The sequence below is a fragment of the Cheilinus undulatus genome, linkage group 8 (assembly GCF_018320785.1).
Source record: "Cheilinus undulatus linkage group 8, ASM1832078v1, whole genome shotgun sequence".
In the NCBI taxonomy this organism is placed as follows: Eukaryota; Metazoa; Chordata; class Actinopteri; order Labriformes; family Labridae; genus Cheilinus; species Cheilinus undulatus.
The window spans coordinates 3,362,389-3,389,164 of record NC_054872.1 but is presented as its reverse complement, the minus strand read 5'-3'; the positions used below and the strand labels follow the sequence as shown (position 1 = coordinate 3,389,164).

The following is a 26,776-nucleotide window of genomic DNA, read 5'->3' as shown; positions in this document are numbered from 1 at the left end:
GGTAAAGTGGAACCGACTGAGGAAAAGGGCCCACCGGGCTTGACGGGAGTTGAGTCTGCGAGCCGTGCGCAGATAGGCTAGATTCTTGTGATCCGTCCAAATGATGAAGGGCTGTCGCGTGCCCTCCAGCCAGTGCCTCCACTCCTGTAATGCCCACACCACAGCCAGCAGCTCTCTATTTCCCACGTCGTAGTCTCTCTGACGGGGACAGACGGCGAGAGAAGAAGGCACACGGGTGGAGCTTCTTGGTTTCGGGTTCTCTCTGTGACAGCACTGCCCCAGCTCCGGTCTCCGAGGCGTCCACTTCAACCACGAATTGTAGAGAGGAATCAGGGTGTTTGAGGATGGGAGCAGACGTGAACAGAGTCTTTAGCTTAGAGAACGCCTCAGCCGCCTCAGGAGACCACCGGTAGGGGGAGCTAGAGGAGGTGAGCCTAGTGAGGGGAGCAGCCACCCTCCTGTAATCTCTAATGAACCTCCTATAGAATTTGGCAAAGCCTAGAAATCGCTGGAGTTCTTTACGGTTACAGGGGATGGGCCAGTCTCTAACTGCCTTAATCTTGGCTGGGTCAGGCTGTAATTGACCCTGGGCAATGATAAATCCTAGGAAGCTGACAGAAGGGGTGTGAAACTCACATTTCTCAGGCTTGACATAGAGTTTGTTCTCTAGGAGTCTCTGGAGGACTAAACGAACATGTTGCTGGTGTTCCTGGAGTGAACGGGAGAAGATAAGGATATCGTCAAGATATACAAACACGAAGCGATTGAGCATGTCCCTGAGCACATCATTAATGAGAGCCTGAAACACAGCGGGGGCGTTAGTGAGACCAAAAGGCATGACCTGGTATTCGAAGTGGCCAATAGGGGTCTTAAAGGCTGTCTTCCACTCGCCTCCCTCCCTAATTCTGATGAGGTGATAAGCATTTCTTAAGTCGAGTTTGGAGAAGACCTCGGCGGAACAGAGAGGCTCGAAAGAGGGGTCGATCAGGGGAAGTGAGTATTTGTTCTTGACTGTGATGTCATTGAGGCCTCTGAAATCGATACAAGGGCGGAGTGTGGAGTCTTTCTTTTTAACAAAAAAGAAACCAGCTCCTACAGGAGACGAGGAGGGACGGATGAGACCTGTGGCTAAGGAGTCGTGATAATAGGTCTCCATAGCAGCCCTCTCCGGGGCGGAGAGGTTGTACAGGCGACTACTGGGCAGGGACGCACCAGGGAGTAAATCAATCGCACAGTCATAGGGCCGGTGAGGAGGGAGAGTGACAGCTAGGTCCTTGCTGAAGACTGGGGCTAAATCGTGGTATTCAAGAGGGACCTTGGATAAATCAGGAGGAGTGGGAGTGACGGAAGGGCGACTGACAGGGGGATTGGCTGAACGCAGGCAGTGAGAGTGGCAATGTACGCTCCAGTTGGTAATGGTAGCGGTTTTCCAATTGATCTGAGGATTGTGTAATTGAAGCCAGGGGAGACCTAAAACAAAGGGAGCATGAGGTGACGGAATAACGAAAAGTTGAATCTTCTCACTGTGATTACCGGAGATAATGAGGGTTATGGGGACTGTCCGGTGAGTGACCTTAGCTATCAATCTGCCGTCTAAGGCAGTGACGTTCTTAGGAGTAGGTAATGGTTCTAGGGGGAGTTGGAGCTGTTGGGCTAATGTGTCCTGAATAAAATTGTCATCAGCTCCAGAGTCAACAAGAACTCGAATGGGAACGGAATCACGCCCCCAGAGGACACTGGAGGGAACGGCTATGCGCAGGGGGGGGCTAGAGGAGGAGGTAGTCTGGCTCACACGAGTGCCCTTGTTCACGGGTGAGCCCTGTCTCTTGGGCGTCTGGGGACAATTAGCAAGAAGGTGGCCTGCCTGACCACAGTAGATACAGAGTCTAAGGCTGATGCGTCTTTGGCGCTCACTGGGGGTTAGTCTGGCGTGACCTAACTGCATGGGTTCATCTACAGGAGTGGAGGAAGAATCACGGGAAGACAGAGGAGTTGACTGACCAGAGGGGGTAGCTACAGGACGAGAGCTGAAGGACCTTTGCTGACTCTTTTCTCTACGTCTCTCCTTCAAGCGGTTATCAATGCGAATAGCCAGTGAAATTAAGCCCTCAAGGGAGTCAGGTTCATCCCTGGAAGCTAGCTCATCCTTAAGCTCACTAGAAAGGCTTCTAAGAAAAACTCCTTTGAGTTCGGTCTCCCCCCAACTGCTCTCAGAGGCTACAATACGAAAATCAATGGAGAAATCAGCTACAGATCTGTGACCCTGGGAGAGGGAAAATAAGTGCTTGGCTGCTTCCTGGCCCTGGAGGGGATGGTCAAAAACCCGACATAATTCACTAGAAAACGTGGAAAAGGAAGCTAACACTGGGGATTCTGTCTCCCAAACAGAAGTGGCCCAACGGGAGGCTTTCCCACGTAACAAATTAATGACAAAAGCTATCTTGGCCCTGTCTGTGGGATAACTCAGGGGTTGCTGGTCAAACACTAGTGAACAACGTAACAAAAATCCACTGGCGCTACCTATCTCTCCCGAAAAGAAATCAGGGTGAGGGACTTGAGGCTCTCTAAAGTGGGGGTGGGGAGGAGAAGGTGAGGGATCTACTGAAGGTGGCTGAATGCTAACAGGTGGAGGCTCAGGAGCAGGGTGGTGAGGCTGAGTGGCTGTGAGTAATTGTTCAGAGATGTTGGAGACCTGGGTGTTGAGAGTCTGGAGAGATTGCATGATACCTTTAAGCATGGATTCGTGCTGTCCTAGGCGTTGTCCTTGATGGGTGATGGCTGTCTTGAGGGTGTCCGATTCCGCTGAGTCCATTTCTGGCCTGAGTCTTCTGTGATGTTTGTGTAGAGGTAGGACTCAGGTGCGGAGACGGAAGCAGTTTTAAACAGTTTATTGTGCAGGTAAGTGAAGAGGGGAGGGGGATTCCAAGAGTCCAGGAGGGAGTGAGAGTGTGCTGGAGCTGGCTGTGGTGATCTGAGCAGGAGGCACTGGAAGAAGGAGGAGAGGCACGTTAGCGACAAGCACAAGAGAAATACGAACACTGGAGATAACTAAAATCATCAAAAAAACACAAGAAAACTTCTCTGGAGGATCTTGAGAAGGAGCCTGGAGCAGACTTTTACCGTGTGGTAAGGTAGACAAGACTCAGGCGCTGTAGAGAGCTGCAGCCGGTCTTAAGTAGCACGCATAGATTAGTGATTCGCTGCAGGTGTGGCTCTCCACAGCACCGGGGGGGGGGGGCAGGGTGAAGGCCTCAGGAGAAGCAGAGGAAAGTTAACAGCCAGCAACCAGCTCCAGAAACCGTAAGTTCAACAAAATAAAATACTCAATACAAAATAAACACCACACTCAAACTCAAAAGCAATAAAACAGAACTTCTCATCACCGGTCCCAAAGCTCTCCTCCCCTCAGCTCAGAACATCTCCTTCCTCATCCATTGTCACACTGTTACCCCCTCCCCTTCTGTACGCAAACTCGTTTTCATCATGGACTCCACCCTCTCATTCAAAGCGCACATAACTCACATCAACAAAACATCCCTTTTCCATCTCCGCAACATCGCCTGTCTCCGCCCCTCCTTCTCACAATCCGCTGCTGAAATCCTCATTCATGCATTCATCACCTCCAGACTTGATTACTGCAATAGCCTCCTGTATGGTCTCCCCTCCACTAGAAGTGTGCCGATATATCGATTGTTAGATTCATCGCTATGCGACACATGACGATTTAATAGTGATTCATAAATGTTCAAAAACAATTATTTTTCATAATAACTAAATGACAGGAACACAACGGCTGCTCGTGGAACGAAAGTAAAAGCGGCGCATGCCGCCCAGACACTTGAAGGAACGGACCAGATGAAGATGGCGGCAGCTGCTACAGTTACTGAACGTGAGATTCACTCATCAGGATTAAAAGCTAGCGTAAAAACCATTTTGGTTTTTATGAATATGAAAATGGAAAGGGCATTGGCAAAACCTACTCCATATGTAAGGCGTGTAAAACCAAAATTAAGTACAGTGGTAACACTACAAACATGTGACAGCACCTAGCTTCCACCCCAGATTAGAAAAGGAGAAGAATCTGCCGCTTGTTGCTGCTAACCAGCGAACAATAGAAGAAGGATTATCAAGACTTCCCCACAGCTCTGAAAGGGCGAAACGAATCTCATCATCCATCGCAACCTTTATCGCTAAGGATTTACGTCCATTAGAGGTAATACTGCTGTTTAATTTTCTTAAAAAAAATCTAATGTGTAAAATGTCCCTCTGGGCTGACCAAGTAAAAAAATAACTAATACAGGTATTCCACAAAACAAGATTTATGGTAATGAATAGAAAAAGTTCATTTGTGTTTTAAGATAGTGGAATTGTAATTTCAGTAAAACTTTTGTGGGTTTACTTGTTTTTTTTTCATGGTGTATACATCCAGCAAGAGGTGGAGGTAAAAGGGGAGACCGACCCAGACCACAACACAGCCAGCTCAGCAACCAGTGAGGAGGAGCCACACCAAAGCCCTGCTGCCAAAAGAAGAGTTTCATCATCTTCTCTGCTTGAGAATCTGCTGGGGCCGGCCTTCTCTGATCAGAGTACGAATCTAACTTTTTAAAATATTAAAATTTATCCAGTAGCAATTAAGTTTTTGTGTTTGAAATCTAAAATCCATTATCATATTGTACCAGCATTTAGCTGGTGGCTGATGCTAATTTCCATCAATCACTCTCTCTATGATGCTACAGCTCAGCAGTAGCCCAAGTCAGCGCATGCCAGAGCTGAGGAGGAAGTGACCAAGTACTGCCATGCTGAAACACCCACTCTCTCAGACGACCCTCTCTGCTGGTGGAAGAACAATCAAGTGCTGTATCCTATGATTTCTAAGTTGGCCAAGAGGTACTTGTGCATTCCTGGCACCAGTGTCTCTGCGGAGAGAGTGTTCTCTACCACAGGAGACATAGTAACTGCACAGCGGTGCACACTTAATTCGGAGCATGTTGACCAGCTCCTATTCTTACACAAGAACTTGAAAGTTTACAATCCTGAGACTGGTGACAGCAATGGTGATAGTGAAGACAGCAATTTGATTGTGGATAGCAAAATGTTTAGTTTATTGTGGGATTTATGCTGCTCACTGAGGATTTTGTTTTGAAGTCTTCGTTCAGATTAAGTTAGCTGAATAAGCTAATTGTTTTTTTGTAATAGACCTGCTAGTACAGAAATCTGTGAACACCACTGAGGATTTTGGTTAAAAGAAGTCTTATTTATTTCTAAAGGCACTTTATGCTTTTTCGTTTTCTGGAAAATGTGGAATTCATTCCACCAAAGTTAATTTTTTGTACTATTAATCGAGAATTCTATATTTTGAAAAGTATTGTTTTTGACACAGTAAATGTTTTGCACTTAAGGAAGGTTACTGGTAATCTTTATTTGTTTTGAATAAGAGCAGCTCTTTGTTGTATAGGCTGCTGCTACAGGCACACCATTTTCCTGTTGGTGCCATGGTTCCTGTTGGATCATTTGGTGATTTGACATAAATAAAAGATAATGGAGATAAATTTGTTTGGTTACTTTAATTTATTGATACTGACAAATATACCTTGTTGCAAAATATGAAGTAGCCACAAAGTGAGGAGAAAAAAAAAAAAAGAAATCCTGAATGGGGAAAAAAGATGCATCAAATATAGTGATATTCGTTAATATCGTAATAATCATTGAATAATCGAATCGTAGCACCCTGAATCATAATCGAATCGAATCGTAAGGTTCCTTAGATGGCACACCCCTACCCTCCACCCACCTCTAAAAACTGCAATATATCCAGAACTCTGCTGCCCGTCTCCTCACTCTCACCTGCTCCAGAGACCACATCACCCCCATTCTCAAACTACTCCACTGGCTCCCCATACCATACTGCATCCAATACAAGGTCCTCCTCATCACCTACAAGTCCCTCCATAACCTGGCCCCTCCCTATCTCACTGATCTCCTTCAGCAGCACTGCCCCACCCGCCGCCTCAGATCAGCCAACACCAACCTCCTCACTCCCACCACCAGGACAAAGTACCGGACCTTGGGAGACCGAGCCTTTGCTGCAGCCACCCCCACCCTATGGAACTCACTCCCACAAAGCATCAGGAACTCGGACTCAATACAAAACTTCAAATCACTACTCAAAACTCACCTGTTCAAACTTACATTTTCTTGAGCCCCTTTGTTCTTTTGTTTTGTTTGTGAAGCATCTTTGAGTGTCCAAAAAAGCGCTATATAAGTGTGATGTATTATTATTATTATTATTATTATTATTATTCGAACAATGTTGAAGAGCCTCATATTAGTCTTTGTCAGGAGCCTCTGAATCATTAAATACACCAAATTTCTAGTTTTATTACCAGGCTATCAGAGATAAAAAAAAAGTGGGGACTGAGACAACTCTAGTTCTGAGGACACAAAGAGCTGAATCCTGACAGTTCAGAGGTTAAAGACAAGTTCTCTTACTGTGGATCTGAGGGTCCTGGTCCTGGTTCATTACTAAACAGTGGAGGACGACCTTTAGAGCTGTCACTCTTCACAGAGACACTGCTGGGAAAAGGGGATGTAGATCTTGGTCCTGGTCCACTACTGAATCGTGGGGGTTCATGTTTAGAGCTGTCACTCTTCACAGAGACACTGCTGGGAAAAGGGGATGTAGATCTTGGTCCTGGTCCACTACTGAATCGTGGGGGTTCATGTTTAGAGCTGTCACTCTTCACAGAGACACTGCTGGGAAAAGGGGATGTAGATCTTGGTCCTGGTCCACTACTGAATCGTGGGGGTTCATGTTTAGAGCTGTCACTCTTCACAGAGACACTGCTGGGAAAAGGGGACGTAGATCCTGGTCCTGGTTCATTACTGAATTCTGGAGGCTCATCTTTAGACCAGTCCCTCTTCACAGACACACCAATGGAAGGAGGAGACTCTCCTCTGTCCTCTTCATCTCCTCGGTTCCTCATCATCTTAAGTTCAGATTGTGCAGAGGACGATGTAGAACATGAAGGTAGAACAACCTGAGAACAAGGAAGACCAACAGGAGAGAAACAAACAGGAAGAATGTGTTCATAAATTCAAGCCTCATGACCTAAAGAGAGAATTTATCTGACTTCACCTTCACTCCTGTCTGCCTGATCCCACACCTCACTGCAGTCTGTTCTGACCCTAACCTGATGTGGAGCACTTCTGGGTATCTGACCCTGGTCTGGTTATAGAACTGATCTCAGACTAGGATTTAGGGGTGGGTAAAAATATTGATTAATCGATGCATCGCAATACCCCCCCCCCCCAATTCAATATTGATTCAGCAAATCCTCTGAATCAATTCACCTCCTGGCCAGTGGGGGTCACTGTGCATGTGATTCGCGTTGTATGGACCGAGGCCGCACTCGACCAAACAACAACATACCATAACCATGTTATGTGAGGTTTATCACAGTTTTTTACAGTGTTTATACAGAACTGTCATGTTTTTTACTTTTGTACTCCATATGCACAATTAAGTTATTATTGTGCAAATTTTTATTTTCAGATGTTTTATTGCTCAAAAATGTGAGGTGACTTACCAAATATGTTTGTGTATTTCTACTTCTTACTGAATCGACATTGACGCATGTAAATCAATATCGAATCGAAATCGAATCGCAACCTAAAGAATCAAAATCGAATTGAATCGTGAGGTTCTTAACAATACCCAGCCCTACTAGGATTAGTGGGTAACCAGTTTTTAATACCATTAAACCTTCCTTAAATGCTCTTATGATGTATGGTATTATCACTATGTCATTAAAAAACACACTGAAGTCACATTAAACCTTAAAGAGCCAACAAAGTAAAAATAAATCCGTATTTAGGTTTGTTGTATGACAAGTGACTGTGTTATGAGCCCCTATATCAAATTTCAGTCATATAAAACAACTCAGAGTTTATAAAATTAAGCTTCAAAATCATAAAAATGAGGCAGTAAAATCTGCTCCAGGGTGTGTCTGTTGAATGAGCTGAAGCCACGCCCACTCAGGAGAAGTAGATTTTTAAAAATGTTACAATCTGAATATTGACCTGTGAGCAGAGTGCAGCTGCCTGGCTCTGTGCCAGAGAAGAAACGTCTGTTTTCTGTCTCAAATCTCTGTAATGAGGCTTTAAAAGGAACCCTGCATGATCAGACAAGCTCATCTTGTTGGATAGAGCTTTGTATCTCTCATATGTATAATGAATTACAAAAGCTCACTAGATATCGGCATTTTGAGTAATGTGAGCTTATAAACTCATCAGGAGGCCACCATGTTTTGGTCCACACTGGTACTGTGATGTAACAGCGCTGCATGCGATAACCGTTTTGAGACGTTTTTTCTGCTTGCAGCTGTTGCTACCATAACAGCTTTCATACCAGACACTAGTTTGTTGCTTTTTGGTTTTGTCTCCCTGCTGTCAAAGCTCTGTCATTTCTCCTAAGTTTTACCTCAATAAACCTTCCTACAAATGACTGGATTCAGTGTATAGTGGAAGCTTTTCAAAATAAAGGCATTATGTACATAAGAAGGGGTTTTCTCAAGCGGCAACCTACGGTCCTGAATAATGAAGCCAATGCGGTAGTGCAAAAAACTGCAATACCGCGAGTGTCCACTTGAGGCTGGCTGCAGGAACACAGGAAGTCCCGTCTGGACACCCGTTAAACAGCCGGTTTTTACACTAGAAATAAACTGGTTTACAGCCTGGTTCGTGCCTCATTAGCTAGTGTCTTCATGTGCTCTCACTGTACGGGGGGTGAATTTTGTTTGTACCACAAAGGTTTAAAGTATATTTAGGAAAAAACTTCACTGCGGACTGACTGGTGCATCTCATTTGATTGACAGATAGCTTGGCAGGCAGAGGCTATGTTTCTGTCAACAAGAATGCTAGCTAGCTAGCTGACATGAAGTCATGCTTAGTGGGCGGGCCGTTAGGTTGATCCAAAGTTTGGTTGAGACTGCGATTTCAATATGGAAGCCTCCGCGGATTGTCTTCAACAGCTGTTTGAGTCCTGCCTATTGTAAACAGACGACTGACGTCACACGGGCTTGGTCCAATTCTTTCTACCGTCTATGGGTTTTCTTCATAGAAATGCTTGAGTAGACTTTTACTTTGAAAAGCACAAACTGGAAGTGCTTTTGTACTGTGTTTACCTTTACCTGAACCGTGTGGAAACAGAAAGCTTCATAAAGAGTAGAAGTTTAGTGAACAACTTTATTAAACAGATGCATTTTAGCTTGTGGCCTTCATCTGGTCCATCAAGAAACTGATTTCAAGCATATTCTACCCATGTGGACGTACATATTTGCTACAACAAGATATATGGGTCTGTAATCATCATTTTTCTATCTAGTTTGACCATCATTTGGGTCTTGTATGCAATTCTCAATCAATATTTTAGTAGTATGCACTAATACTAGCAATAATGTAAAACTGTTTCAAAAGTTAAGTGTAATATTTGGATTAATAAATTGTGTAGTATTCTTACTACAGTGCAAAAAGAATCTTTCAGTAAGGAATTTTGCCTGAATCACAGACATCAGTTCAGTGCAGCACATGGGGAAAATCCTCATCTTTGGATTGCACAAAGATAGTTAAAATGCAAGGTGATACAGGACTACATATTTTCTAAATAGCTTAATTCTGTTTTGTTATATTCCATATTAACTTAAAATTACATAGTAGGTAGTGGTGTAAAGATAAGCCGATATGGGTCGGTTAACTGATCTTGACGTCAGTGGCTTGAGTGCATCAGTCTACAGAGCCCTGGATTGGTAAAAATAAGGCACGAACCGGTCTTTGGACCGGTTTTACCGTTATAGATCATTTTATTGAGGCTCTGATGCTTTTCATAGCCCATTCCGCCATGCTCTGGCACAGCGCCTGTAATCTCAAGCAACCCCTGGTGACCTTTTACCTTTAAACAAGCGTTATGTTCACCAAAGGTGCTCAGCTCGCTAGGTAGCTGGATGTGTTTCACCGGTCGTCGCTGCAGCATCTTTCAGTTACAGTTCTGCACCTCAGGAAAAAGTCATTTGGACTTTATATGAAGGAAGGATCCCTTTCGAAATGTCTGCCCTTCTGTACACTTTAGAGAAAAGCAATTAAGAACTTCAGCAGCTTATAAATCTCACCTGTTGAGACAGCGGCACTAAAGTTTCATCTCTCAAAGAAATGCCTGCTAGCTGCCAGTGGATGAGACCGGGGGGTGGCGGTGAGGGTGGTGGCAGGAGTGGGAGCAGCAGAGGCAACATTAACCTCCGTCTTTTGGTCACCGGTCATTAAAATCTCAGCCTCAGCAGGTTCTTTTGGTTTAGTTTTTTTTTGTGGGAGACTCCGCAATACCTGGCCAGCATCGCCACATGATACTTTTTTCCTACTTCTTTTTTCATACTACTTCTTCTATGAGCAAGGAGGTACCGGTACAGTAACAACCATAATATGCGGTAACAACCAGCTATTCACCTCAGCGCACTGTGAATGACGTCATGACTGATCCACTTACCCCCAATTTCCATATACAGCATGTACGCCACGGAACGCCAGTGAATCGTTCTGCGGAGCACTTTGCTCCCTCTCTAGTCTATCAGAGCATTTCCATAGCCGGCGCTCCAGACCGGCAGTGGTGTATGCCTGGACCAACACTCCGCTCCGCTTCGTTTTAGATATGCTGCAGGTCTATTTTCAGTGCCAGCCACTGCCAAACCTCGTAATTCACTGTCGTTCAGAAAGCACCAACCATGGAAGTCACAAGCGTAGAACATCCACTTCTTTCAAAATAAAATACAATGCATGGACTCTCGATCATAAATCATCACTTTATCAACATTACGTCTCATCCTGCAGCAAGAGCAAAGGGTCACCAAGAGGTCAGTGGGTCACAGAGCTACAACAGCACCACTGATGAGGAAAAGTTAACTTTTGGGGATACTTAGCCAAAGAATTTTGCATAAAACCACAGATCCTTTAAGCAAACATTAACCTTTAAACTTCCTAATGTACTCACTCAGTGGCAGAAGCAATGATATCATGGACTTATACAGGAAATGATGATAAATTAACCCCAAAAGCAGGGCTCCAGACTGCCCCTAAATGGTCGCATTTTGCCCCTAATTTGAGACAGTGCGAGTAAATTTTTCATCTACTAGCGCATGTGCAACCAGTAAATTTGCTGATTTTTAAAATCATTAAACATTTTTTTGTTGCTGACAAACTTCTGCTCCACACTTCAGCCCAGTTGTTGGAAATAATGCACAAATGAGCTGGTTTGCCAACCAACATTAACTCCAAAAAAAGGGCATATTATCTGCCTTTGAGACTTCACTTAAATCCGTCATGTATCCATATATGCTGTGGTATAAGCTTGGACATTGCGCTGTGGTGCACGGCATGCTGTGTTTCACACGGATGGTTATTTGTGTGGCACAATGCATTTGTTTTTACTGGCTGTTTTCGAATTGGGATACTGCATATTCCTGCCAAATGCAGTATGCAGTATGTACTGCATACTGCCTACTGCGTTCGACAGTAGTATGCAGTATGACTGCCAGTTGGACGTTATTGTGTAGCATGCTTGGCCCGGTTTAGCTGGTTTCCGGTATACAGAAGAACGTCATACCCTGGTCAATATTAAACGACGCTAGTGATTTCCATCCATTACTGTACAGAAAAAAATCTGGGAAGTGTTTTTATTTGATTTTTCGGGATTTCTATAGCTGTTGTTTTTAGCTTAGCATGTATAGTGCAGTGAAAGGGCACGCTTGACAGCACCCTTCCTGTCGTTATGAGCTGTAACGACTAAACAAAAACAACAGTGACCCTACTACAACATATTTTGCTATAGTACATGTTACGCCGCTCTCCGCTATTACGAACTTTAACCTGGCGCTTTGCATTGTGGGTAACAGTAGGTGAAGCAGACTGGTCCGATGCATAGGCTGAATCTCAATCTCCTCCCTAAACCCTGAGCCCTCATTGACTTAACTGACTGCACCTGGAAAGTGATTGAGTGAGTGAGGCTGCAAGGGCTTGAAGGGTAGAAACAGGAATGGGACAGCCCTTTGTTTTTTTTGTTGACAGTCGGAATCTTGTAGAGCTTAAAACAAAGATAAAAACAAGCGTGCCTCACCTACAGACCCGTTTTCTCAGTGGATGAAGGCTGTTTATATAATATACTTACAGGAAAAATACTTCTTTTTACAACATCCACCCTTTTTGCACCTTCCCTGTTTTTTGTTTACATTTTCGCTCTTTTCACTTCACTTTTATAGGGTTTACTAGCGGGCATCCCACGTGAATCCCTGCCATACGTCACAATGCAATGAACTATGGATAATTCCCTCACGCTAAGACTGCAGAGATGCCCACTCACAGAAAGGGTACATGAAGGGCTCAAAAAGTCAGTGAGAGATCCTTCACGCACTTTATGATTTGACAGTGGGACAACCCTAATGCCTCACAGACTTTGCAGGAGCGCGCCTCAAAGTCAGTGAGTGTGTGAGTGTGGACATTGGGATTGGGCCATACTGTGTAATTTTCCCAAATCAGTGCGTCATCTGGGTATTTTTGGCATACTGCAACTTTTGCATTTGTTGGCATACTGCATACTGCATACTACATTTTGGGCAAATCAGTATGCACTCCTAGTATAGTAGGCGAATTCGAAAACAGCCCTCGTTATTGTAACGTTACATGCAGTAAACATGTGCTGCGCTGTGTGAAAATCATGAGTGAAGAGAAAGAAGACAATGGAGATGGAGAATGAAGAGCCTTTAACAGGTGAAAGTGTGCAGAACTCCGAGATTACGAGCAGCCTGCACCACGCGCTCATGAGATAGCAGTCAGTTTATGTCTGCAGACTTCAGGGGATTTTATAAACTTCACTGAAGAGAGACACGCTTCAGTATTTAAGCCTTGCGCAGGTGCTTTCTCTCTCTCTCTCTCTCTCTCTCTCTCTCCTGCGTCCTCATGTCATGCATTTAATTAACGATATAAAATTCAGCACCCGCACATCTTTGTTTCAACGTATTTTTTTCAAAATCCTTTGGCACCCCGAAGCACTACATAAGACTACATTTTGATGATTAGATTCCAGTTAAATCTAAACATTATTGCTACTAACAGTGACTGAGACAGAGAGAGCAAAGAGGTCAGAGTTCACCATCATACAGTCAGGATTCAACAGATCACAGATGCAGCTTTACCCTAAAACCTGTTCCCAGGTCCAGATATCTTGTTAAAAATCACAGTGGATCAAACAAAAATGTGGTTGCAAAAATTAAAAGTGAACACCCTTTGAGAAATAGATCAAATTTCTGGAATGTACAAGTCCAGCTTCCAGAAATCGTCATACCATTGTGAGAGTTTTTTCTTGCTAGACCGTGAAATATTACACTAATGCTTGAAGTAGAGAAAGTTAAAATAGTTAAGTGTCTCTTTACCTTAATGACAAAGTGAAAAATAAAAGTAAACTACAATAGAAGAAATAAAGAATTAGCAGCCAGAATTTCCTAGGAGATGATCCCTAAACCTCAATTATGGCATAATCTAAAGGAATTATTTAACTTCCTTTTCTTTCACCTTTAATAAATGTAAATTGCCATCAGAACTATCTTAGATATGTTGTTTAGATAACCTTTTAATACCTATTTTTATCATACAAGTAGTCCATTTAAGGGACCCACCGTATTTTATCATTTGTCTGGTACTATTTCTCTTTAAAAAAAGCAAAAGGGATTAATTTCTAAAAATGCAATATTTGTTATTAGAGTACTCACTTAATCGTCAGAAGAATCGATAGAGTACTCGATTAAAAAAAAAGACTTGATAACTGCAGCCCTAATACCCACAACATGTGGGGAACACAAAATTTGCTGATTGTACTGGCACTACACAATTAAAACACGACACCTTGAGCAAACACAATGCCAGTCAGAAACATAAAATGTGTATTAATCAGTAATACAGTGAAAATGAGGGTAAACATGAATATTTATTTCGCAAGTCGATTTACAGTGTGTGCCCCTAAATTTTCTGCTTGCACCCCTAAAACTTTAAGTTAAGGGCAACTGTTTTCCTAGTAAAGAAAGTTAGTCTGGAGCCCTGCTGTATACTGAAGAGTTCAAACTAGGTTATAAGCAGACCGTAGATGTTTCACTGAGGTTGTATTTAGAGGTAGTACAGCTCTGAAAAATATTTAGAGACCACTGCAAACAGTTTCTCTGATCTGACTATTTAAAGCTTTATTTTTGACTGCAATGAACAGTTTTTTTTTGTTTTATCGACTACTGACAACATTTTTCCCAAAAAAAAATTCTCATTTCGAGCATTTATTTGCATAAAATGAAAAATGGTCAAAACAACAAAAAAGATGCAGTGTTTTAAAACCTCAAAAAAGCAAAGAAAACAAGTTCATATTCATTTATAAACAACACAATACTAATGTTTTAGCTTAGGAAGAGTTCAGAAATGAATATTTGGTGGAATAATCTTGATTTTTAAACACAGCTGTCATGCGTCTTGGCATGCACTCCACCAATCTTTCACATCACTGTTTGGTGACTTGATGCTACACCTGGCACAAAAATTCAAGCAGCTCGGCTTTGTTTGATGACTTGTGACCATCCATCTTCCTCTTGATCTCATTCCAGAGGTTTTCAGTGGGGTTCAGGTCTGGAGATTGGGCTGGCCATTACAGGATCTTGATCTGGTGGTCCTTCATCCACACCTTGATTGACTTAGTTGTGTGGCATGGAGCATTGTCCTGCTGGAACAACCAATCCTCAGAGTTGGGGAACTTTTTTCCAGGATAACTTTGTACGTAGTTTGATTCATGCATCCTTCACAAAGACAAATCTGTCCAATTCCAGCCTTGCTGAAGCACCCCCAGATCATCACCGACCGGCTTTTTCTAGCTTTACACGACTCGAGCCCTGCCCCTTGGAGCCTGTTCCACGCTGTTCTCGCCGTGCACTTCATCCCTGTTCCCTTTGCCATTCTTTGTGTGAGTCACTTGATGTCATCCTACGGTTGCTGAGTGACATTTGAATTCGGTGAGGGTCATCCAGGTCACTGGAGAATCATTTTCACCCTTTGCCGGTCCGTAGCTTTGCTGTCCCCAGTGTTTGGTGCTTGATCTCATTTTTATGAACCAGCGTCTTAGAAATTTTAAGGATGGAAGCAACCCGACACTCACTGTAACCCCCTGCCAGTAAAGGCAGAATTGAACCCTTCTTTTCCTCACTCAAAACTTTTCTTGTCAACTGTTCTGGCATGGTCAACAGTTATCCTTTTTATTCCAATGACTTTAAAGTACTAGTAGCACTGTTTTGTACCATTCAGGTGGTCCTACTGGGAGAGGACAGTGGTTTTATACTTTACCTCGTTAGACAGTATTCGGTTCAGGTGATCACCTAATCAGAACCTCATCAAGTAGAATGAGGTGTGCTTGTGTTAGAATTTAACAGACACTGGAATGAAACAGCTGTCAGACAGGTAGAGGGGCTGATTTCAGAAAAAAATGCAGTGTTCTCTTAATTTTTCCAGAGCTTTATTTATTTACGTTGCATAATATTGTCATGAGGATCTGAAGAGGTGGAAAACACATATAAAGGCCTGTAAAATTCAGTAATTCAGAATAAAATCAGGGACAGTTATTTAGTGAAGTGAGGCAACTGCAAGTTGCTTCGCTCTTTCTTTGTGTCTGTGACAAACTTTGGTGTTTAATAAAAATAATTCTAATGGCCTAATATGTGATGTTGGCATTTAACTGTGTTAAACCCAAAATAACCGACAGTGATCTAATTTTATTCAAATTTCAAACTTACCTCGCCTGGTGTTGTAAAATTACAACAACTGTCTGTGCAGGTATGATTCAATGATCAGAAACCGGGATACTAGTTTTTCTCATGTATACTGGAAGATGAATAACTGGGTTTCTCTGTGCACATGTAAACATAGGATCCAGAATATGACAAAAACTAGAATATGACTCATAAACAGATTCTCAAGTCCATGAAAACAGTCACTGACAGTGAGCTCAGAGAACTGAAATCCTGACAAACCAGTTTTTATTCATGGTGCATGTCTACTTTGGAAACGGCTTCGGTTTATATCTGTGTACAGAATGAGACTCAAAAGGAGAGGATTCACTCCTTATCAGAGACACAGCTCTACACGGACATAAAGTTTGTAACGACCACATACAAAGATTTGATTTTTGGCAACAAAAATAAAAAATTACTTCACTTTGCTCCTCTCTCCAAAAGAAACCTATGGGAACTCTGTGCTTTGTTAGTTTTCTTTGATTGACTCCACATTGACCTGCTTTATTAACTGATGAATCAGCAATTTTAACACTAAAACAATAATAATATTGAGTTATTTACACTCACCCTTCTCTGAAGTGTGTCTGTCCTTCTGCTCGGTTAACTCAAAATGGAGTTTGACTTGAAACACTCACTGTTAACTAGGGGCGTGGCCAGACACGCAGCTGATGAGACGAGACCAGACCTGTGAATATATCAGTATGAGCAGTGAGTGTGGAAACACTGGCATATCAGAAATCAATGAGAATCCACTACCATGCATCCCTGGTAAACACCTTAAAATCTTTTCCGTGACAATAACAGTAAATAGGAGAGGTAGGTCAAATTATCATCACTGGAAAAATATTAATCATAACTAAAACACATTCCATATTTAAACATTTCTCTAAACAATGGTAGAACCTGATTAGAATTTAGGAAATTGGTTTGGTAAAGAGATACAACTTAGCTACGGATAGGATTTGGACCACTGTACAAAAAAAATGGGGCATTATTCTTTTAATTCTGAGATTAAAGTCAGAATTCTGACTTTATAATTCTGACATTTTTATTAGAATTTGAATTTAATCCCAGAATTGTGACTTTAATCTCAGAATTTTTCAAAAAAATTTGCATCTCAGTTTTTTAAATGCTCACAAAGGCAGGTGAGGAATCAGCTCAGTGCATTGTGGCTGATTGGCCGTGATTAGGACCAGGTGTGGGAAGCCTACTACTCTTCAGCTCCTGTGCTCTAGTCTGTAGTCTAGGGTTGTTTGTTCTTTCTGTATTGGCTACAGTTTCTAAAGAATAATGAAGGATGAATTGAAAGAAGGACTTGATGTGTAAACCAGGGATAAAGTAAGTCACAGAGACTCTTTTGCATCCTCATTGCATCTGTTATCAACATTTCTGATTCAACATAGCACAGTGATCAAGGTGCACTACATCTGTAATTCCTGCTAGTCACCACTAGATGGCAGAATGTGCCAACAGGTTGAAATGGGCCAAGCTCAAGGAGAGATCAGGAGAAGGAGTTCCTGGGGGCTCCCAACCCAGTGTTAATTTTGTCGACTAAAACTATGACTTAAACTATTCGGCGACAGCCTTTTTTTCTATGACAAAAACTACATTGAGGCTAACAAAAATAGATCTGTGATGACTAAAACGGACAAAAACAGCTGTTTAGTTTGTGTCAAAATGACTAAAACTAGATTAAAATGTAATTAAGTTTTCGTTGGACATTCAAAGTCTGTGATATTTCTCCACTGTGGGTAAAGCTATCGAAATGCAATGCATCTGTATCTATTCTGCCTCTCAGCTGTAGAAAGCAGGGACCCCAGGTTTAGCAGAGTGCAGAGAACACACTACCATGATTTGGTACCAGATTTAGGCAAGAAAATAAATGCTCGGACTAAAAGTAAAGACTAAAATATGAGGACTTTTTATGGCCTAAAACTAGACTAAAATGTAAGGAGTTTTTGTCAACTAAAACTAGAGTAAAACTAAAAAGGACAGAAATAACTAAAATGTGACTAAAACTAAAATGCATTTCATTTGTAGACTAAAACTAAGACTAAAATTAAAAACAGCTGCCAAATTTAACCATTCGAAGTGGAGTTTTCCCTTCTGTTCTAGTTTTCAGGGGGACCCTCATTTCTGGCCTGTGTGATGCTTTGGCATTGTGGTAGCAGTGGGGAGATCAGCCTGAGTTGATTCTGTGGGTGCTTCTCGTTTCATATTTTGGTATCCTTCCTTCCTCCATTCGCGTCGTTTCCTCACATCTTAGCTCCACCCAGCGAGGAATTGAAAGAGAGATGCAAGGAAGAGACAGGAGGAGAGAGGAGGCACAATTTAGTGAGAAGTCCTTCACTTCACAGCATCAGTCTGAGCGACGTCAGCTACTGATGATGGGATGATCAGCTGATTCACCTCATAGCCCAAACATTAGCGGACTTGTATTTAAAATAAATCTGCAGGTGGCAGAATGGATAAGGCGCGCGATCCATATACGCGGGCGGCCCGGGTTCGAATCCGGCCTGAGGCCCTTTACCGCATGTCTCTCCCCGCTCTCTTCCCTGTTTCCGACTCTATCCACTATCCTCTCCTCTATCAAATAAAGGCACAAGGCACAGGCACTGGAAACTGCAGAAAGTTCATCAGAGCCAAAAAGCAATGCTAATAATGACAAAATCAGTCTGATAGTCTCCTGATCCACTGCTGCTTTCATAGACATATCCCTTCCTGCTCTGTTTGACGTGGTTTCATTCAGTCTGATCGACGTTAGGAACAGAAGTTTACCCACAGACCACGATGGACTTTACATTTTAACCTATCTCTGATATGATATATTTTTAATCTGTATGTAAAACATCAGCTCTATTTTTGACTTAAGCAGCAAAAACAAATAACAGACCCCCAAACATCTGCATTTGTTAAGTATGACAGCCTGTTATCATTTGGTTTTATGTCGAAGTCAGGTGAATTCTTGTTTAGTTGATTGAAATGTCAGATTTGGCCACTTGTCAAGATACTTCAATTTATTTCAAGGGAAAAGGGGAAAAATGTCAGTTTTTTGCGTATGTTGTACTTTTGTACACAAATGCTTAAAAAATAACAACTGTAAAGTCAGAATTGTTTTTTGATGTAAACGTGAGTGATGTCAGTTAGAATTAGTTATATATATACTTGCTCACTACATATTAACCCATTCTTACCCCCAGATGTGCATAAAAACATCAAATAAACTTATTTTTTAAAATCAACAATTGAAAAAAAATGATCGGTTCTTATCAGTTATCGGTTATCAGGAGTAGGAAATTATCGGTTATCGAATCGGTTCAAAAAAATACTTATCGTGCATCGCTAGTCAGATATTACTAATATTACAAAATAATTTGAATTATTACATGTTTAGTTTAAACAAGTAATAATTCAAAATGTTGTATTATATTAGTAATATTTTATAAATGTGACATTTATTTGCAATAAAAAATAGGTACAAGATTTCCCTTTACAAATATACATCAAGAAATGCTGCATGTCGAAATCCCCACCCTCTAGAGAGAACTAGACTACTGTGGAGGTATACACATGGAGAACAGAGATAAGAAATGACCCAAAAAACATAGTGAAATCAACAATAATAAATAATATTTATTACATGATATATAAATGATATCATATTTTTGGAGAAATTTTATGTATGTTTGTATGTACTTTAAGAATAACCAAATTAAAATAGTTATAAAAAGGTGTCCAAAACAAACATTCAGTGATTGTGGAAACATATTTTAAAATGCCTTGTGTCAACAACAATCTTGCAATACTATGACGTCAGCCCCGCTGTTCCTTTGTAACAGGACCTGTATTGTACATACTGCCACCAAGTAACTAACGATTATCCTAAATATAGTCAGAGTATTGTAATATCTTACAGGTAAAAGGTGATCCCACATGCTCTGGTTTCAACACCATGGCGATTAGAGCATCCGTAAGTTGCACAAAAGTCTGGCATCTTCACTCAGCAATTTCCTGTAGGAATCATAATGTGAGATGTCTTTAACAAACTTTTTTAACAAGTTAAATCTGGTGGTCTCAGCCTTACACAACTATGCTGCATGATTAAGTCGTTTTTTGAAGAGAAAAGCTGCAATTTTAACATGTTCAAATGTCCAGAATTGTAGCCCATTAATAACGTTTGTAAGAAACCAAACCGTTTGTAAATCCGTCAAGATTTCAGCGAGAAGAGTATTTACATTTGTGCAGATCACTCACCTTCCCTCAGGTACCACAGATTCTGCCAGAGAGCATGCCTGTGTTAAGATGGCCGCCGGTGAGGACATTAGAAACTCCGCCGGAAGACATCTAGCCATTACTATAGATATCTACGGTCCTTTGCAGCTGGGGGCTTATATCAAAAGCCCGCCTCAGATTGTCCGAGTGAGCCCCTGATGGACGGGGCAGAAAGTCCTGCTTATTCATTTTTACAGTGCTAATTTCAGATGGTCCCTCAGGTTGTCTTAGCACCATTGCTTTAAATTTTTCAACTGAACTAGGAGTCAAATTTCTCCTGTTTCTAGTTCTAGCCCAGGAAACTGCTTTTTCAAAAGCTTTAGGTTGAAAAGGGCCCAGGTTGTCTAGCTCCAAAGCCAGGACTGAATCATAATGCTCTCTCAGAATAGTCATATTGTTAGACATCCAAAGCGCTGTATTTAGCTTTACTTTATCAGGTGTCGTAACATTTGGAGAAGACTGTTTAATGAAGGATGTCAGTTTATTTACTTAGCACATCATACCTTGAGGAAACATGTCCTTCTCAGTTGCTTCTTGTAAGATTTCAGCATGGTGCACAGCCTGTTGTATTTTAAAATACATTTTAGTTTGATCTGGTCAGTCAGCTGCATCATGATTCAGTGCTTGATTATCCAACGAGTTTTCTAGAATGTGTTGGCTCAGGTAGTTCCTAATTGGCCACGAAGGGCTCAAATCTATTGGACAGAGGCACTGCCATTGAGGAACAGGGTAGGCTAATTTGTTGTATCAAACATGTAAAAGGGACATTTATTGTATGTCCAAATATATGTTAAGATCTCACAAAATTTAGCCTTTTCTGAGGAGTGTTTTGTAATAGAAAACAATCACAGTTCGGCCCTGACTCAGGTGCAACAAGAACGTTCGAAGGTTATTGACATTGAGTTTATACTTTAGCTTATGTGAAAGTGTCTTATATTATAAAAAGTTTTAATAATTCAACCACAGATCAACATAAATCAGACAATGTACTGAGAGAGGCTAAACAAGAGAGAACAATTTTAGCCTTAGCTGTGACTTTGTTATTGTTTGCACTCTATACTTGACAGAAATAAAAACAATTTTCTAACTAAACACAGTGTTGTTAAGGAACTGTATAATAGAAAGGAGAGAAGGTACACTCCAAAATAAGATTCAACAGTCCAGAGGAAATTTTGGCTGTTTTTAATAAAGGCACTGCCTCTTAATTTGTGCACAGAAACACCTTATGTTACAGCTTCTTCTAAATAAAAGGAGCTTCAACCAGGGCCACATATGTTAGCAGATTCAGCAAAATCTTCTTTTGAAAATATCTACAATATCTTTTAATTTATCACATTGCATTTGCTAAAAATGACAATATCAAGAGTCTATGTAAGCAGAATCAAACTGAGAGTTTGTACGGGAGAAACCCAACAATTGCGACCCTTGACCCAGATCCCTTGTGCAGGTCACTGATATTTGATATATTTTTGAAAAATTATATTAGTCTTTTTTTATCACTGGAGCTCAGCAGGTAATTATGCGAGATTGCTCAATTGAGTCTACAGAGGTCCATTTAGTGAGTTTTTATAAAAAACATGAAAGGCTTTGCTGCACCACAGGAAGCTGCCCTCGCCAAACCACAGAGGTTTCTTTGTTGATATTTAACATCACTGCCAGAAGCATCACACTGAGGCGTCTCCTCTGAGGTAGAGTTTATCTAATCAGTCAGGTTTATGTCAGCATAACTATTCAAATCAGTACATAGACATTTGTTAAATTTTAGCCCTGAACTCTGCGTGTCAGGCAGTGCAGGGTCAGACGTTAAGGTTTTTGCCTACTTGCCCTTCAGGGCAAGTGCTTCTCAAATCTACTCCCCCATCTAAATTCCTACTTGCCTTGTCTAGGAGGTACTTTTTCTCGCTGTCAAGTGCATACATTTTGCACACAACATACTTAGAACTATAATCCATTGCCTGTCAACTGTGGAAAACAATACACAACACCTCTTTCTTAAGGAAACTGTATTTATTAGCTATGTGTTAGCCCACTGAAAATTATATTTAACTTTGTACAGATCAGTGCAATGTGAAACCACACCAGGTTGTTTTCTGAAGAAATTCAAACTCAGGAATTTCATATTTATAATACTAATAGGATAATAATCCAAACTCAGAAATATTTTTTTAATAACTGATGAAACCAACTATTCTCAGAGGAAAATGAGGTCAGAAAAATACTGACACTAGAGAGGTGGTGGGGTCTGCTACATATGCACCAAGAATGAAATGGTGAATTTCTTCTGTTTTTATTTGGTTTATTCATCTTGAAACTGAAGAAATTTTGCTGACATGTGAAAATCAACCAATTAAGATTTTTTTTGTTTGATTAAAAATGTCTTCCCCAAAACTACATAGTGCCCCTTTAAAGTGCTATTTCACAGTTCCACCCTGTAACAGTTAGACCAGTGGTACTCAACCTTATTCTACCAAAGAGCCGCATTGTCCAAAATATACTTTAGCGGGAGCCAAAATACAAACCGGGAATGTAAGGTAGATAATAGATCAGTTAATCTGTAGTTGAAATGAAATTAAACAGCGGATTGGTGGATAATTATGAGGTTAAATGGGATACAAATGTCTGTATAGAGTCAGAAGAACCAATATGTCACTGATGATGACCATATATTTATTTCATTTATCACTGACATCAGGCTAAAACCTTGTATTTCAATTTTTTTAATGATTTAATTTGTTTTTTAAATCATATTTATATCATCTTATAAATTATAAACTTTTCATTCCCTGAAAAGTGATCATTTTGGAGATAGCAGTCTTTGGCCCAACACCAGCGTTATGAAAGTTCACCTGGTCTAAAGATTTTTAAAGATATTAGAATGAGCTGAGTTTGAGCTCTGAGATGCTTTTCAAAGAAAATGATGAATGATGGTTGGCTATTTGGGTATTTATATCTCACACTGGGGCATTTACTGGAGTTCTGTGGCTTTATTAACAGAAAAGAGATGCCTTCTAATTTTTTTCCACTCATTATTAATTCTTTAGTTAAAGGGGGAGGGGCCTCATGTTGGTCTTTGCCCTGGGCCTCTAAATGACTAAAAGCAGCCCTGCCTCACACCTGCAGCTCTCCAGACACATGTTTCACCCTGCCTCATTTTGGAGCTTTGGTTTTCTATTTCTGCTCTTTTGACAATATTTATGATCATTTATGATCACGTTACCTCCACGTGTGATCCTCCTGTTATTGTCATTTTTTCTTATGTTCTTTGTTTGTTTTATGATGATGCTTTGTTTTAATTTTGTTTCTACTTATTGTCAAAGCACTTTGCAAACCTCTGTTTTTAAAGGTGCTATACAAATAAAGTTATTAGTAGTAGTCGTACTACTAGTAGGAGTAAAACGTCTACTAGTACAACCAGTAGACCATTAGTAGACTGTAGGCATTTTTAGCTCTACTAGTACTTTTAGTAGACTCAAACTCAGTCTACTAGTAGTATTAGCAGACAGTTTTGTGATTACAAGTAGTACTATTAGACATTTTAAGGCATAACACATACTAGCAAGACTAGAAACAGTCTACATCACTGATCATCAACTGGCAGCCTGGGGGCCAAACCAGACCCCCAAAGCTTCCTGTCTGGCCCCCAGAAGATCATTAAATTCAGAAAAGCAGGAAAAGAAAATGTTGGGGTTTTAAGAGTATCTTTTGGCTTTAAATGTCTGCAGTTGTTAAATCCACCAAAGCAATTAGCAGTCAAATAGTTTTAAAATGACTTCACATTTGATCTATTTTTACAGAAATTTACTTGTAAAAATTAAAGCAATGTGTTAAAACTAGCAAAAATGTCCAGATAAAGTGGTGGAAAGGGGTTAAAGGGTGGCAAAAATGGCATATAAGTGGCCAAATGGGTTGTGGAGTGGCACAAAGGGATGAAAAGTTTCAGGAAAAGTGGTGAAAAGAGGTTAAAATGTGGCAAACCATTAGTGTAAAAGGAAAACAGGGTCAAAATTGGGTTTAAACTGGCAAAAATGGTGAAAAAGTAATGAAAATTGATATAAATAAAAAAAAAAGTATCAAAAATGGATAATGGAGTGACAACAATGGTAAGAAAAGCAAGATAAGTGGTTTAAAGGAGTTAAAGAATGATAAAAACAATAGGCAAAAAAGGGCAAATAGTATCAAAAATGGGTTAAAAGTGGCAAAATATTGCAAAAACAGCCAATAGCAGTGAAAAGGCCCACAGAATTGTCTGGGTTCCAGCCTGTCTCCTTGCGGTGTATGGCATTATAGATCAGGATAGATCTCACTGGTAATGACTAAAAATGTCCTCCATTTTAAAGGAGAATACAAATACTATTAAAATTAAAGCTGCAAGCAGCATTGGTCGGGTCCTCGGTCTGTCGCACGTCCCTCATGCCCGTTTGACCTCCACTTTGAGGGTTTCATCCCTCTTTGATCCTTTGACCTGCTCAAAGTTAGACTGAGGTGTGTCCCTGCAGCTCTGTCAGGAGCCTCAGACTTTATAATGGGTGGGTATTAGACATTCCATTTTCCTGCCTTTGGTGAGTCACATGACCAGCTGCACAGTAAGCTTATTGTAATGTTCAAAAAACCTACATCTGTAGGACACACAAGCACAAACTCATGCGTGCTTCGCGCACTAACACACACGCAAATGCACCATCTCTCCCATTCACTTCATATGGGATATATGTGTGGCTGTCTTTGGCGACTGACGTCGCCAAAGTCTTTATGAGGAACTGTATGTGGATGAGAAGCCACCCTGAGTCCCAACCATCCCGTTACAGCATTGTTTAAATGGGCTGCTTTATTGGAACAGCTCCGTGTGTGCATGATCAGAGCTCATTAAGGGGCTTCCCCTGGTTGCCATGGTAACTAATGCCTGCATTCTGGGTGCTTTCATCTGTCAATCAGTGGATGACATCATCCCTAACTGCTCTCTTGTTCAGGAGTGAAATTGACTGAAATCTTCTTGAATCTCACCTCACAGATGCCACAATTTGGACCAAATCTCTCTAAAAATAAGATATTTTTGTAGTAAATTTTGTCAGGAATCCATCCATGTCATTTTTAAAGCTGTAGGACCTTTGGTTTTTTGTGTAGAGGCCCAACTGCCACAGCTTATGCAGAGCCCTCCCTGCTGCCCCCATTCATTTGAATGGGAGCAGCAGGGAGGGCTTCTTTGGGGTTGACCAACTTTGAGGGCTTGTAATTCGGAAACCGTTTGAGAAACAACAAATTACCGAATAACTTTTGATCAGCATGGCCTAGTGTGTCTTCTCTGCGAGGTTCAAGCTGATATGATTTACGGCCTAGGACAAGATACATTTTGTTCGGAGCCCTTTTTTCCTGGAAAATTTTATTTTGAAAGGCAAATTGCCGGCTTCCTGTTTGAGATAGGTTAGGGGTGTCAGTGCGTGATTTGTGGGTCTCGATGAGACGAGCGTTTCAACGTTTGTTTGATCTCTCTACGACATTCCTACTGGCCATGAGGGACCTTTAGTGTGCCTAGGTGGCGCTAGAGAGCACATTTTGGCATTTTTGGGGTTAATTTTTTCATTTTATCAAATTTTTCGCCGATTCTGAGGTGTCTGCCAATTTTGGTGAGTTTTTGAGCATGTTTAGGGGGTCAAATTAAGGTTCAAAGAGGCGTGGGTATAATAATAATAAGAAGAAGAAGAAGAAGAAAAAATACTGATCTAATATTTCCTTATTTGCAACACCTTTAAAAGTAGACTGTTGTTTTATTAGCCAATTTATTTATTCCATTAATATCATAGGGCCCTAGTTTAAGTCCAAATGTACACAAAGTTTACACAGATAGCATTACTTTAACCAATTCTAAGTACTTAAACAGATCATGTTATGTATTATCAAGTTCTCTCAATTTTTCTGGAGCAGTCCAGCATTAACACAGCTTGGGCCACGGCTGATAAAATGACCGGGGCCTGGCTAATTACTGATACCGGAGCCTCCTATGAAAATGCTAACAAATAATACCGGGGGCAGGGAAAACTCAAACCAAGCAACATGATTGTGCTTCTGTTATAGAATGTTATAGAACTCTTGCTAACTGCTTTCATTTCTTCTCAGTCAAAGTTAAAAAGTAAGCCTAAGAAGCACCACGTAATTTTAGCGTCAGCTAGCTTCACCTCCGCCAAATTTACTCGCTATTAACAAGCTGTTGTTTTGCTATCTTGTGTTCAGAAGTGTTACAGAGACAGAAACGAATTTCTTTAGACTAAATTTATGAATTAGGTCGGATTAAAACATCAATTAATGTCACCACTGACCTTGTTTCCTGGCTCCTTGCTGACTCTCTGTCTGCTCATCGCCGTCGTTCCGCGGCCAGGTTACACCTTGATCCAGAGGAAAAGTAGTCTTCCGCCACTTCACCGCTCTCAGTCTGCTCAGCTGGTGTTCATCTTCTTCTGTTATTTAGCAATTGCAATCGGGTGCAGCACCTGCTCAAGTGTTTAAAAAATAGTATATCATCATTAGATCAAGGCCACATTTCCAGCACTACTTTTATGGCGCATTAATATTCCCGCCACACAAGGGGCTGTGTTCAGTTTCTGAGAGATCCGGTTTCCAGTGTAAAACTCTGTTGGCAAATTGAAATTTCCATTTCA

At 41.1% G+C, this 26,776-nt stretch overlaps 1 pseudogene; it reads right to left on the bottom strand.

Annotated features, from left to right (window-relative positions):
* The window catches only part of LOC121513464, a 40,018-nt pseudogene extending 33,032 nt beyond the window's left edge, over positions 1 to 6,986 (bottom strand).
* Positions 6,987 to 26,776: the final 19,790 nt, after the last annotated feature.